Raw genomic sequence first — 15,606 nt, forward strand, 5'->3', positions numbered from 1 at the left:
TAACATAGATTTAAATAAGAAATGGATGACATGAAATACAGCATTAACAATCATAAAAACAAAATCCCTTCCCAACAAATCACTTTTTTTTTAAATTCTTTATTTATTTGATTATTCGTTACAATACATTAATAACAAATATTCATGAATGACCACAAAAATACAAACTCCATATAGAGAACAATAAAGCATATAAGGCAATTAATCAACCATGTCCTAATCCATATTATCATGGTCGCCAGTATTTTAAAATAAAACATCAAATCTATAACAATCACTTTCTATAGCATCTCAAAATATTTTCTATTTTGTTGAGATGATGTACAATAATGGTACTTAAAAGAAAAATAACATATAACATTTTTAAATAACATATAACATTTTCCAAAGCACTCAGACTTTCAAAGTTACATAGGGGCTTATTTTCAAAGTACTTAAAAACATAAAGCATCATAATAACCTATAGTACTTCATGTGTCTAAGTGCGTTGAAAAATGAGCCCCATCGTAACCTAAGGAACTTGGTGCTTTGAAAATCAACCCAAAGTGAACTGTGCAATTCCAGTTCTCATATAAGCAGGATTGCTAAGTTATACAAAGGATGACATTGCAATTGGCTCAAGAAGACTTTGTCACACATTGGGGTACTATATTATTATTTTGGTGCATGTAAAGAGACCAGAAAATTCCAAGACATGGAAGAAATTGAAAACAAATACAGATGTTCCATGAAACAGCCAATTAGTTTTTCAACTTAAAATACAGATAGCATCCAACTACCATGTTTCCCCGAAAATAAGACCTACCCCAAAAATAAGCCCTAGCATGATTTTCAGAGTAGGACTTAATATAAGCCCCAGTCGCCGGCAGGGCTGTGGAGTCGGTAGATAAATGTTCCGACTCCGACTCCTCAGTTTTTTGTACTTCAGACTCTGACTCCAGGTACTTGAAATTTCCTCCGACTCTGACTCCTCGACTCCGACTCCACAGCACTGGTTAATTTTCAGATCGTTAAAATGGAATGTCAAGTTGAGAGAAATGAGCATTTTCAAATCCACCTTCTTTTTGCTTTTAATCAAGGTTCTAAGGCCGCAGAAGCTGCTCGCAACATTTGTGCTGTGTATATAGTGGGTGCTACAGCTGAAAGAATCGCTCGTGATTGATATGCCAAGTTCAAAAATGGAGTCGGTAGATAAATGTTCCGACTCCGACTCCTCAGTTTTTTGTACTTCTGACTCCGACTCCGACTCCAGGTACCCAAAATTTCCTCCAACTCCGACTCCTCGACTCCGACTCCACAGCCCTGGTCGCCGGCAACTCCCACCCCGACCTATCTCTCCCTTCCATCCGAACCGCAAGACCGAAATAAATACCTTATAACAAACTGGCAGCGTTAGCAGCAATCTAGACAGGTTGCTTCATGGCCTTCTACCGCCCGGGGCTCTTCTGCTGCATTGCTGATGATGCAATCAGCAACACGGTAGAGGAACTCCGGGCAATGGAAGGCCGCAAAGCAGCCTGTCTAGACTGCTGCCGGTTTGATATAAGGTATTTATTTCTGTCTCGCATTTCGGATGGGAGGGAGAGATGGGTCGGCAGGGGGGATAGAAAGATGCTACACAGGGGGATGGGAGGAAAGTAGGGATAGAAGCTGAAAGATTTCTGCTGAACAAGGGATGGGAGGGAGGGATAGAAGCTGCAAGGGATGGGAGGGAGGAAAAGAAGCTGCAAGGGTTCTATTGCGCAAGGGATGGGAGGGATAGAAAGATACTGCACAAGGGGATGGGTGAGAGGGGAGGAAAGATGCTGCACATGTGGGGGAGAGAAAGGAAATAGGAAAGAGGAGAGGAAGGGAGAGATGATCATTGTACATGAAAATAATAAGACCTTCCCGAAAATAAGACCTAGTGCTTTTTTGGGCCCAAAATTAATATATAACCGTGTCTTATTTTCGGGGAAACACGATATTTAGAACAGGTAATGAAAAGATTTCTTCAAAAACTAGCAGCTATACTGGTGCTGGTTATGAGTTGGCATTTTATGGAAGAATTTTCAAAGGGATTCTCCTCAATGAAGATATATTTCCCTACAGCGAAAAAAGAAGTGGAGTTGGGAGGGGCTTGGGTGCACCTATTATAAAGCAGGTAGAAGGAATACAAAATAAATCTCTGTGCTTACATCTGCAGGCCCATCTCAGCCCTGCCTCTTTTGATGATTGGGGAAAAAAAGCTGTGTACAGTTAAGTGGAAAAGTGAAGAGGACATTTTCAAAATGAAATTGGTCTGTGGATAAATCCCAGTTTAGCTGAAGAAAACCTCTTTCAAAATTGCTTGTATAATGTAGTGCCGGATGGTGTGAATAACATGAAGAAAGATGTGGCAAAGCTTGAAGATTGTTCTGAAATTTGGCAGCTAAAATTTAATGCTAAGAAATGCAAAGTCATGCATTTGGGCTGCAAAAACCCAAAGGAACGATATAGTTTAGGGGGTGAAAAACTTATGTGCATCAGAGAAGAGCCGGACTTGGGTGTGATTTCATGTGATGATTTTAAGGTGGCCAAATAGGTTGAAAAGGTGACGGCAAAATCTAGAAGGATGCTAGGTTGTATAGGGAGAGGTATGGCTAGTAGGAAAAAGGAGGTATTGATGCCACTGCATAAGACTTTGGTGAGACCTCATTTAGACTATTGTGTGCAATTCTAGAGGCCGTACCTTCAAAAAGATATAATATGGATGGAGTCCGTCCAGAGGACGGCTACAAAAATGATGTGTGGTCTTTATCATAAGGAGTATAGGGACAGACAAAGATCTCAATATGTATATTCTGGAGGAAAGGCGGGAGAGGGGAGATATGATAGAGATGTTTAAATACCTACGTAATGTAAATGTGCATGAGTTGAGTCTCTTTCATTTGAAAGGAAGCTTTGGAATAAGAGGGCATAAGATGACGTTCAGAGGTGATAGGCTCTGGAGTAATCTAAGGAAATAGTTTTGTACAGAAAGAGTGGTAGATGCATGGAACAGTCTCCCGGACAAGGTGGTGGAGACAGAGACTGTGTCTGAATTCAAGAGGGCCTGGGATAGGCACAAGGGATCTCTCAGAGAGAGATAGAGATAATGGTTACTGTAGATGGGCTATTTGGCCTTTATCTGCCATCACATTTCTATGTTTCATATGTAGTATTTGAAGGACACAACTATTACTACTTCACTGCCTGAATAATAAAGAATATTTCCTGATGTAGTGCAATTAAAATATTCTTTTTTTTTTTTTTTAAAAAAGAGAAAACAAGTGCTCATTTTCAAATCCCAATGTCTTCGTTTTGCAAGTTTGCTTTGCATGCTCTGTACTTGCTTGCTAGATGAATTTAAAAGGGCTAACTTCACAAGGCACTGTGCTTTAGAAATTGCCCTGCAGGCCCACAGTCTCTCACTAGGTCTTAAAATTATCCTTTGTTTGCATATAAGCATGCTTAACCAAAATTTTAATTAGTTTATATTGCACTTGGGACAATTTGGGGATTGGAGGGGGAGAAAGGGGCCTTTGGTGATTTGAGGTGAAGTGCTGCATGTCACCTCAGATAATACTCCACTTCAACAATGTATCTTTACGCCAGCTTTGAACATAAGTAAAAATTCAGTGTCTTAAAATGAATTTTAAAAAACTGAATGCGAGTCTTTACTGCCTACAAAATAGGTGTTAGAAAATGTTTCAAGAGGCTCTGCTCAGACAAATGGTGACGGAACCCACGAGGGAAAAAGCGATATTGGATCTGGTCCTCACAAATGGAGAGAGTATCTCTAATGTTCGAGTGGGTGCTCAACTGGGAAGTAGCGATCATCAAACAGTTTAGTTTGATATAACGGCTAAAGTGGAGCGCGGCTGCACGATACTTAAAGTCCTAGATTTCAAACGTACAGACTTTAATGCAATGGGAGAGTACCTGAAGAAAGAGCTGCTAGGATGGAAGGACATAAGAGAAGTGGAAAGACAGTGGTCTAAGCTGAAAGGAGCGATAAAAATGGCTACAGACCTTTATGTGAAGAAAATCAATAAAAACAAGAGAAAAAGGAAGCCGATATGGTTCTCCAAACTAGTAGCGGAGAAAATAAAGGCGAAACAGTTAGCGTTCGTGAAATATAAAAAAAAAACAAGAAGAGAAGTGCAAAAAGGACTACAGGGTGAACCTGAAAGAAGCCAAGAGAGAGATACGTCTGGCGAAAGCACAGGCGGAAGAACAAATGTCTAAAAATGTAAAAAAGGGTGAGAAAAATTTTTTTCTGATATATTAGTGAAAGAAGGAAGATGAAAAATGGAATTGCTAAACTAAAAGATGCTGGGAACCGATATGTGGAGAGTGATGAGGAAAAAGCAAATATGCTAAACAAATACTTCTGTTCTGTGTTCACAGAAGAAAATCCTAAAGAAGGACCGAGATTGTCTGGCAAAGTTACACAAGAAAATGGAGTGGATTCTGCGCCGTTCACGGAGGAGAGTGTTTATGAGCAACTTGAAAAACTGAAGGTGGACAAAGCAATGGGACCAGATGGGATCCATCCCAGGATACTATGGGAACTCAGAGAGGTTCTGGCGAGTCCTATTAAAGACTTGTTCAACAAATCTCTGGAGACGGGAGTGGTTCCTGGGGATTGGAGGAGAGCGGATGTGGTCCCTATTCACAAAAGTGGTCACAGGGATGAAGCAGGAAACTACAGGCTGGTGAGCCTCACTTCAGTTGTTGGAAAAATAATGGAAGTGTTGCTGAAAGAAAGGATAGTGTGCTTCCTTGAATCTAATGGGTTACAGGATCCGAGGCAACATAGCTTTACAAAAGTTAAATCGTGCCAAACGAACCTGATTGAATTTTTTGATTGGGTGACCAGAGAGCTGGATCAAGGACATATGCTAGATGTAATTTACTTAGATTTCAGCAAAGCCTTTCATACAGTTCCTCATAGGAGATTGTTGAACAAACTTGAAGGGCTGAAGTTAGGACCCAAAGTGGTGAACTGGGTCAGAAACTGGCTGTCGGACAGACGCCAGAGGGTGGTGGTTAATGGAAGTTGCTCGGAAGAAGGAAAGGTGAGTAGTGGAGTCCCTCAGGGTTCGGTGCTGGGGCCGATCCTGTTCAATATGTTTGTGAGTGACATTGCTGAAGGGTTAGAAGGAAAAGTGTGCCTTTTTGCAGATGATAACAAGATTTGTAACAGAGTAGACACCGAAGAGGGAGTGGAAAATATGAAAAGGGATCTGCAAAAGTTAAAGGAATGGTCTAATGCCTGGCAACTAAAATTCAATGCAAAGAAATGCAGAGTAATACATTTGGGGATTAATAATCGGAAGGAACCGTATATGCTGGGAGGTGAGAAGCTGATATGCTCGAACGGGGAGAGGGAACTTGGGGTGATAGTGTCTGAAGATCTAAAGGTGAAAAACTAGTGTGACAAGGCAGTGGCTGCTGCCAGGATGCTGGGCTGTATAAAGAGAGGCGTAGCCAGTAGAAGGAAGATATCATCAGCTTCCTCGATCTGACGGAACACAAAACTTCTGTTCAAGAAGCGCGTTGGGAACATGTCCCCTGGTCTGATCACCTTCTTGGCTCCGTCTGCCTTCCCATTTTCATGTCCCATCTGGGCACTCCTCCCCGGGTCACAAACTATATCACCTATCGCAAAAAAATCACGAGTGAACATTCTGGTCCCAATTTCTCAACCAACTACCTCCTTCTCCTGACCACACCGACCCTGACTCCAACTGGCACAACTGGGTAACCCTCTCCGAATCCACTTACCACGCTCTTGCTCCCCTCTGTACTAAACCTATCTCCCACTCTCGCAAAGCTCCCTGGTACCTTCCATATCATAGGGAATTGAAGCAGAAATGTCGAGCACTGGAGCGTAAATGGAAAAAATCGAAATCCCCTTCTGACAGACAATCCTGGAGAAACAATATCAAGTTCTACAACACGGTATTGACAAAAGCAAGAAAAAATTTCTATGGTGACAAAATCACCAGATCAAAAAACCAAACTAGTACACTGTTCAACATCTGGCGTAGTCTAACCTCAAAAAACGACTCCACCTCCCCCCTCTCTTTACCATCTGCTAACGACCTAGCCAAATTTTTTAACGATAAGATAATTACCATAAGGAGCTCTTTCCCCCCAACTATCTCCTACAACTCCCTACCTCCCAACGACTCCAACCCTATCCCTGCTGATAGATCCTGGACTGCCTTCGAAATAGCCTCCGAATCCCAGATCTCTAAACTCTGTCACAAATTGAAATCATGCAAATGTATCCTAGACCCTTTCCCATCCTACCTTTACGATAACATTCCTGCGCAGGCCATCTCCTCCCTCACCAATCTTGTAAACACTGCCCTACTATCTGGCCTGTTCTCTACAGAAATGGGACACATTGCCCTATCCCCTCTATTGAAAAAAGCTGATCTCGACCCCTCCTCACCATCGAACTACTGCCCCATAGCAAATATCCCCCTCCTAACCAAACTGCTTGAGTCCATAGTCGCTACCCAGCTATCTTCTTATCTAGAGAGATTCTCCATTCTCTTCCCCTATCAACATGGCTTTAGACCCAGCTTCAGCACCGAGTCCCTCCTTGTCTCCTTAATATCAAAGGTGCAACAACTACATTCTCGAAACAAGTTCTCTGTTCTGTTACAATTTGACCTTTCTGCTGCTTTCGATGTCGTCCACCACGACATACTACTTTATCAACTTTCCGAGATAGGAATTGATTCCACTGTTCTTAACTGGTTTTCAAATTTCCTTCGCTCTCGCTCCTACACTGTCAACTCTAATGGCACCATGTCCACTCCTTGGTCTCCTTCTTGCGGGGTCCCCCAGGGATCACCCCTTTCCCCTATCCTTTTTAATATCTATATGTCCTCATTGAAGCTCTTCCAGCTTTCCCCCTTTGAAACAATATACACATACGCCGACGATATCCTTGTCCTTCTTGAAACAGACCAAAACCTCACTAACCTCCACAACAACATAACATCCTGCATAAGGAGACTCCACTCCTGGTCCCTCTCGGTACAGATGAAACTAAATGAATCAAAAACAAAATTACTCTGGCTTGGCCCAAAGTTAGAACACTTGCCCACCCTCTTCGCATTGCCCTCAGGCTCTGCCTTACACCTTGAGTTCTCAAGCAAGGTCCTCGGCATCATTATCGATTCCTCTTTCTCTCTCAATGACCACCTCAACTCCTTGACAAAATCATGCTTTTTCAGCCTCCACATGCTAAGGAAAGCAAGACCATTCTTCCACCAAAATCATTTCGCCATCCTTGTCCAATCCATCATCCTCTCCAAACTTGACTATTGTAATGCCATTTACCTTTGCTTAACAAAAAAAAGCCTCCAAAGACTCCAGCTTATTCAGAACACAGCAGCCAAGCTGATTTTTGCAAAACGTAAATCTGACTACGTCTCCCCACTCCTGGCCAATCTTCACTGGCTCCCAGTGATCTCCAGAGTCCAATTCAAATGCTCTTGCCTGGCTTTTAAGATTATTCACGGCATCCTTCCTTCCCTAATCCCACTTTCTTTTAACTCCTCGTACCCCTACTCCACCAGAACCGCCCACAAATTAAAATTATCCTTCCCCTTCCTTCATGGTATTTTCCATGCAGGTAAACTAGGAAAATCACTTCTTTTCAAAATCACAGGTCTCTGGAATGACCTCACTATCCCGCTGCGGAACCTGAGCTCCATCCATTTATTCCGCAAGCAACTAAAAACCTGGCTCTTCTCTAACATGTAATTTCTTTTCCCTTACTTTCCCACTCGATTTATAAACTTATGTAAACCTTTTCCTACCCTTTCTCATTTTAAGTTCTTGTAAACCATGCCGAGCTCTACTTCCGTGGGGATGATGCGGTATATAAACTTAAGGTTTAGTTTAGTTTAGTTTAGAAGAAGGTGTTGATGCCCCTGTACAGGTCATTGGTAATGCCCCACTTGAAGTATTGTGTTCAGTTTTGGAGACCGTATCTGGCGAAGGATATAAGAAGACTTGAAGCAGTCCAGAGGAGGGTGACAAAAATGATAGGAGGCTTGCGCCAGAAGACAAATGAGGAGAGACTGGAAGCCCTGAATATGTATATCCTAGAGCAGCGATGGCGAACCTATGGCACGTGTGCCAACTGTGGCATGAGAAGGCCTTGCAGCTGGCACGCGCAGGGCCGCCATCAGGGCAGTACTACCAGGGGGTGCACAGGAGAGAGAGCTGAACGGGGACGATGGGGGACCCGCGGGGTTAAATATAACTCGAGCCGCGAGGCTCGTCTTCTACTCCGACTGCCCTGCCGCTCACACAGCCGATCGGAAATCTTCCCCGATGTCAGCGCTGACGTCGGAGGGAGGGCTTAAGCAAAGCCCGCCCTCTGACATCAGCGCTGACGTCGGGGAAGACTTCTGGTCGGCTATGTGTGCGCGGCGGGACAGGCAGGAAATAGAAGACAAGCCTACGCGGCTCGAGCTACATTTTGCTGAGAAAGGCAAATGGGGAACACAAAAGGGGGAGGGAGTGCATTTTGGACACAAGGAATGAACTTGGGAGAGAGGAAGGGAGGGAAAGAGATGCTGAGGTGGGGGAGGGAATGGGTTTTTGCACACAGAAGGCATGGACTTGGGAGAGAGGAAGGGAGGGAAAGAGATGCTGAGGTGGGGGAAGGAATGGGTTTTTGCAAACAGAAGGCATGAACTTGGGAGAGAGGAAAGGAGGGAAAGAGATGCTGAGGTGGGGAGGGAATGGGTTTTTGCACACAGAAAGCATGGACTTGGGAGAGAGGAAGGAAGGGAAAGAGATGCTGAGGTGGGGGAAGGAATGGGTTTTTGCAAATAGAAGGCATGAACTTGGGAGAGAGGAAAGGAGGGAAAGAGATGCTGAGGTGGGGGAGGGAATGGGTTTTTGGACACAGAAGGCATGGACTTGGGAGAGAGGAAGGGAGGGAAATAGATGCTGAGGTGGGGGAGGGAATGGGTTTTTGGACACAGAAGGCATGGACTTGGGAGAGAGGAAGGGAGGGAAAGAGATGCTGAGGTGGGGGAGGGAATGGGGTTTTTCACACAGAAGGCATGAACTTGGGAGAGAGGAAAGGAGGGAAAGAGATGCTGAGGTGGGGGAGGGAATGTGTTTTTGGACACAGAAGGCATGGACTTGGGAGAGAGGAAGGGAGGGAAAGAGATGCTGAGGTGGGGGAGGGAATGTGTTTTTGGACACAGAAGGCAAGGACTTGGGAGAGAGGAAGGGAGGGAAAGAGATGGTTGTGTACACGGGGAATAGAAGAAAGGAGAATTTTTGGTCATAGGGAGGGAGTGAGGTACAGACAGTGGCATACCAAGGTGGGGGTGGGGGCGGTCTGCCCCGGTTTTACGCCCCAAGGGGGTGCACAGCTGGCCACCCTCCAGTGTTCTCCCTAGGCTGGCAAACTGTGTCTCTTTAGCCACTTGAGTGCCACCGCCGCCATTAGGAACAGGCCGGTGCCAAGTCCTCCCTGCTTTTCCCTGTGGGGCCGACCAACTCTCGCCACCCGCGTCAATTCTGATGTCAGAGAGGACGTTCTGGGCCAGCCAATCGCTGCCTGGCTGGCCCAGAACGTCCTCTCCGATGTTAGAATTGACGTCGAGTGGCGAGAGTTGGTCGGCCCCGCGGGGAAGAGAAGCAGGGCAAACTCGGCGCCGGCCTGTTCCCGATAGCGGCAGTGGCAGTCTATTCCCCAGTGGCGGTGGCAGCATTTTCCCAATGGTGGTGGCATAGGGGAGGGCAAGGAGAAAGAATGAAAGGGGGGGACAGGGAGCCAGAAAAAAAAAAAAGAAAGAGGGCTAGGTGAAACAAAAAAAAATGGGGCACGGAGAGAGAGAGAAAGACAGACATACAGAATGAAAGGGGGTATGGAGAGAGAGAAAAAGAGAGAAGGGGGCAGGGTGAAACAAAGAAAAAGTTTGGGGAGGGAATGAGGTCTGGAGGAGAGGAAGCATACAGGAGGCTGAAAAAAGGGAAGAAATATTGGATGCACAGTCAGAAGAATAAAGTGCAACCAGAGACTGATGAAATTACCAAAGGTAGGAAAATGATTTTATTTTCAATTTAGTGATCAAAATGTGTCCGTTTTGAGAATTTATATATGCTGTCTATATTTTACACTATGGCCCCCTTTTACTAAACCGCAATAGCATTTTTTAGCACAGGGAGCCTATGAGCTTCAAGAGCAGTGTGGGGCATTCAGCGCAGGTCCCTGCGCTAAAAACCGCTATCGCGGTTTAGTAAAAAGGGAGGGGGAATATTTGTCTATTTTTGTATAGTTGTTACTGAGGTGACATTGCATAAAGTCATCTGCCTTGACCTCTTTGAAAACCCGCGGAATATAAATGATAATTAACATTTTCTCTGTGTACAGCGTGCTTTGTGTTTTAAAATTTTATTGTTGGTAGATCATTTTGACTTGGCCACAAAGGTAAGGGGGAGGGAGGGGAGCTGCTGAAAGAGTCTACCTTGACGTGATTGCAGGCTTACAAATCTTTTGGTCAAAGAGTGCGGCGACAGAGAAAAGTATGTGTGTATTCGGCCCATGAATGAAATCATTAAAACATTATAAATTGCCAATAAATTGAAATGAAAACCAAAGGATTGTGAATCAAATTGATTCTCTGACAATACAAAGATTCCAACCTTTAAAAATGATGTTACATAGTTCAGGCAACTTTATAAAGAGTTTTTAGATACTAAAATCTTGTTATTAAGGTTTAATTGACGTGCTGGCACTTTGAGGAAATTCTTTGGTTTTGTGCGGCAGTTTGGGCACTCGGGCTCAAAAAGGTTAGCCATCACTGTCCTAGAGGAAAGGATGGACAGGGGAGATATGATTCAGACGTTCAAATACTTGAAGGGTATTAACGTAGAACAAAATCTTTTCCAGAGAAAGGAAAATGGTAAAACCAGAGGACATAATTTGAGGTTGAGGGGTGGTAGATTCAAAGGCAATGTTAGGAAGTTCTACTTTACGGAGAGGGTGGTGGATCCCTGGAATGCGCTCCCAAGAGAGGTGATGGAGAGTGAAACTGTGACTGAGTTCAAAGAAGCGTGGGATGAACACAGAGGATCTAGAATCAGAAAATAATAGTAAATATTGAACTAAGGCCAGTACTGGGCAGACTTGCACGGTCTGTGTCTGTGTATGGCTGTTTGGTGGGGGATGGTTTGGAGTAGGTTTTAACGGAACCCAAGCACAGTATGGAGCTTTGGATTCTTGCCCAGAAATAGCTAAGAAAAAAAATTAAAAAATTAAATTGAATCAGGTTGGGCAGACGGGATGGACCATTCGGGTCTTTATCTGCTGTCAACTACTATGTTACTATGTATTTGAGACCCAACTCCTGGCCAAAGCTAGGCTGGGTGAAATATGAAACAGAATGGCTTTTGTGGCAAAAAAAGACGCTGTTTCAAGTGATATAAAAGATTTAAAAAAATGGACGTTGTACAGTTGAGATATTTGCACCCAGAAATGGGCAAAATTTGTATAAAGCACTAACATAATTTCTTTGTGTAATTATATGTTTGCTTCCAATTGGCTGTAAAGCTTCTTAATATAAATCCTATGTGCACATCATGTGCCATGAAGGCTTGCACACTTATGATTTGAATCAAAATACAGGTCAGGAACAATGAGGAGTCAATGTAGGCATTACATTTATTTTTTTAATATTATTGCTTACTTTGTTGGCTCAAAATAGGAGAGGTAAAACTAATGTTACATTTCAAACTTTGCACATGAAGTTAGTGCCAGGGGTTGTATTAATCCACAAAATTTAAATTATCTTGAAAGCTTTGTTGGGCTGTAGAGACTAGGCAAATTACCATTTTGTGTTACGCAGAGCACAGTATTCAAATAGTGACCTATATTCAACAGCCTATAGGTTTCAAACCAATAGAGATCCATTAGAAAAATTTTACATAATTTCATTTGAGGCTATAGGGAACATCCGCACAAAAGTTTATTCAATTTGGAGGGTGTTAAGTGAAGTTGGTTTTCAATATTGGACCATCTGACATGGAATGATCCTGTGGTTCAATAGAATGGCCCCAAAGTTAGAGGTGGTTTGTGTGGATTTTAAACATTAGCACCTCAACTGGCCAGTCAAATCTAGGGAATGCAGAAACAGACCTACATCTGATCAGCCATTTCCCCTTCCCACTTGCTAAGAAGAAAATAAAAAATTCCCTTCCCTTTCTTCCTCTTGACAGTTTCTGATGAAAATATTATGACTGCTGCCCTACCCCCCACCCCCACACTCTTCCTTCTAAATGTATATTATAAACAAGAGGTAAATCATCTCCAGTCATCCACAAACCACGTCTCAATCAAAATATAATTAAGAACAAAAGAATAGCCTTACTGGGTCAGACCAATGGTCCATCAAGCCCAGTAGCCCATTCTCACGGTGGCCAATCCAGGTCACTAGTACCTGGTCAAAATCCAAGGTGTAGCAATATTCCATGCTACCAATACAGGGCAAGCAGTGGCTTCCCCCATGTCTTTCTCAATAACAGACTAGGGACTTTTCCTACAGGAACTTGTCCAACCCTTTCTTAAAACCAGCTATGCTATCTGATCTTACCACATCCTCTGGCAATGCATTCCAGAGCATAACTATTCTCTGAGTGAAAAAACAATTTCCTCCTATTGGTTTTAAAAGTATCTCCCTATAACTTCATCGAGTGTCCCCTAGTCTTTGTAATTTTTAATGGGGTGAAAAATCGATCCACTTGTACCCGTTCTACTCCACTCAGGAGTTTGTAGACTTCAATCATATCCAGGAGTTTGTAGACTTCAATCATATCTCCCCTCAGCCATCTCTTTTCCAAGCTGAAGAGCCCTAACTGTTTTAGTCTTTCCTCATACGAGAGCAGTTCCATCCCCTTTACCATCTTGGTCGCTCTTCTTTGAACCTTTTCTAGAACCACTAGCGTAAAAGGGCATGCAAATTTATTTAATGTGACAAAACCACTTTTACCAGCAGATAAAGACTTCAGTACTACATTAGTCAATTGCTCACAGTTTCATATCCTGGGTCATTAAAATAAAACAAAAGATGCAATAAGAAAAATTAACTTTACTGTGCATATACCGGTAATTCTAAAGGCCAATAAAACTATTAAAAGAGAACAGAAGAATGTGATCTTATTAAAAAAAGAAGGACCAGCTGCTACTATTCTAATTTTACACTCTGATAAACTGCTACATTGTTTATTCAATTTTAGACAGTGAACAGATATCTTGCTTTTTTACCCAATCAGTTTCATTAATGAAATTCACTATTATATCTAGTGCTTCCAAATAGCTCAAGGTCTATTTCATTTTTATTATATATGTAAGAAAAGAATAGTAAAAAAATAAGCTGCTGCCCTGATTAACAACCCCTTTATTTAATAAAATAGTATAAAAAGACTGAGCCATATTTCTTTGTGCTTATAAATATCACTTTCACACATTTAACAAATTAGAATTCTTTTTATAATTTAGTCACCAAAGCTAGCAAGGCTGTTTTCTAAAACATCTGTCCACTCTGTGCTCAATGAAATTAGGTTTATTATTATAACTATTTCACAGAGAGTATCTGAATCTTCTTGAAAACCTGACACAGTTGAACCTCTGTTAGGGTTGCAATTGTGGTCACTCTATAGGTTACACCAACATTCTTTTAATCTATTATATAACTGGACAGACATTCTTCCACAGAAGCAGTAATGAGATACAAATCCAGGCAAAAGTAAGAAATATATTAGAACCCCCCCCCAAAAAAAAAAAAAAAATCTCTCACTGAGCGGAGTGGAGAAATAGCCTAGTGTCAGAACCTCCCCGGGCAGTGTATAGAATAGATGAAGCAGCTAGGCCCAAGGCAGCAGATAAGCAGGAACTGGCATGGGAAAAAAACCCATAAGCAGGAACCAGAACAAAGCACAATAGAGAAGAACTCTCTATTATGGAGTAATGAGTTGCTGGGAAGAAGTAAACACAGGGCAGGACTATTAAGAGTTGTTACAGCAAGGATGTGTCTACCTGGCTCTTCATGATCACTGATTAACACACTTCCTGCTGCTTAAATGGGCTCCTTCAGTGATGGTCATTTCTTAATCTTAGGGTGTAGATAAGCGGCTTCCTTCAGCTCAGCTGTGAAATCACCAGTCTCTGGTATACAGGGCCATAGATTCTAATCCTGGAAAACCTCACACCTAGTGAACAGGGCTAGAGGATTGCATCATCAGTTTGGCAGATCGTTGACTGACTCATTTGTCTGGCAGCAGACCACAAACCTCTAGTGGCTCCAGGTGAGCTAATTTCAGTGGTGCCACCAATTCGTCTTCAGACCCACTTCAGCACCGAATCCCTATTAGCCTCACTAATCTCTAAGGTACAACTTCATTCTCGCAACAAATTCGCTGTACTTCTACAATTCAACCTCTCTGCAGCTTTCGACGTCGTCTATCATGATATCCTAATCTTCCAACTCTCTGAAATAGGCATAAGTTCCACAGTCCTAGACTGGTTCTCGAAATTCCTACGCTTACGCTCCTACACCGTTAACATAAATGGTACCTCATCCCCTCCCTGGAAACCGATATGTGGAGTCTCGCAAGGCTCACCCCTCTCTCCTATCCTTTTCAATATTTACATGTCCTCTTTGAAACTCCTTCATCTATCCCCCCTGGAAACTCTCTACACCTATGCTGACGATATCCTCATCCTCCTTGAGACCGACTCGAACCTCACTAACCTCGCTGAGAACATATCCGCATGTATAATGAACCTTCAATCCTGGGAACATTCTGTACAAATTAAATTGAACGAGTCCAAAACAAAACTACTTTGGGTTGGCCCAATATTAGGTCATTTACCCACCTCCATTCCATTATCTTCCGGCTCCACTCTTCAGCTTGAGTTTTCAAGCAAAGTCCTTGGCATCATCATAGATTCCTCTCTCTCCTTCAATGACCATCTCAACTTCTTGGTAAAAAAATGCTTCTTTAGTCTTTATATGCTGAGGAAAGTGAGATCGTACTTTCATCATTCTCACTTCGTTGTCCTTGTTCAATCCACCATCCTCTCTAGACTGGATTATTGCAACTCCATCTATTTAAGCCTAACTAAAAACAAACTCCATAGACTTCAGCTAATCCAGAACGCCACGGCCAAGCTTATTTTCGCTAAAGGCAAGTTCGACCACGTCTCCCCACTCCTGTCCAAACTTCACTGGCTCCCAATTCACTCCAGAGTCCTCTTTAAATGTGCCTGTTTAGCTTTCAAGATCCTACATGGCATCCTTCCTCCCGTTATCCCACTCTTCTGTAACTCCTCTAACCCTAATTCCACTAGATCCTCCCCAAAACTTAAACTATCATTCCCCTCTGCAAAAGGTATATCCCGTGTAGGAAAACTAGGAACATCCCTCCCCTTTAGAACCACAAAACTCTGGAACAACCTCACATCCCCGCTCAGAATTTCAAGCTCCCTCCAATCCTTCCGCAAACACCTGAAAACTTGGCTCTTTTCAAAAATCTAACACCTCCCGCTCTTTG

The 15,606-nt window shown here is 42.9% G+C and overlaps 1 protein-coding gene across 1 annotated transcript in view; it reads right to left on the reverse strand.

Moving 5' to 3' along the window:
• The window catches only part of NBAS (NBAS subunit of NRZ tethering complex), an 852,905-nt gene that overhangs the window by 224,167 nt on the left and 613,132 nt on the right, over window positions 1-15,606 (reverse strand). The gene's annotated exons all lie outside the window — the stretch shown is intronic.

This window comes from Geotrypetes seraphini, chromosome 3 (assembly GCF_902459505.1).
Source record: "Geotrypetes seraphini chromosome 3, aGeoSer1.1, whole genome shotgun sequence".
Classification (NCBI taxonomy): domain Eukaryota; kingdom Metazoa; phylum Chordata; class Amphibia; order Gymnophiona; family Dermophiidae; genus Geotrypetes; species Geotrypetes seraphini.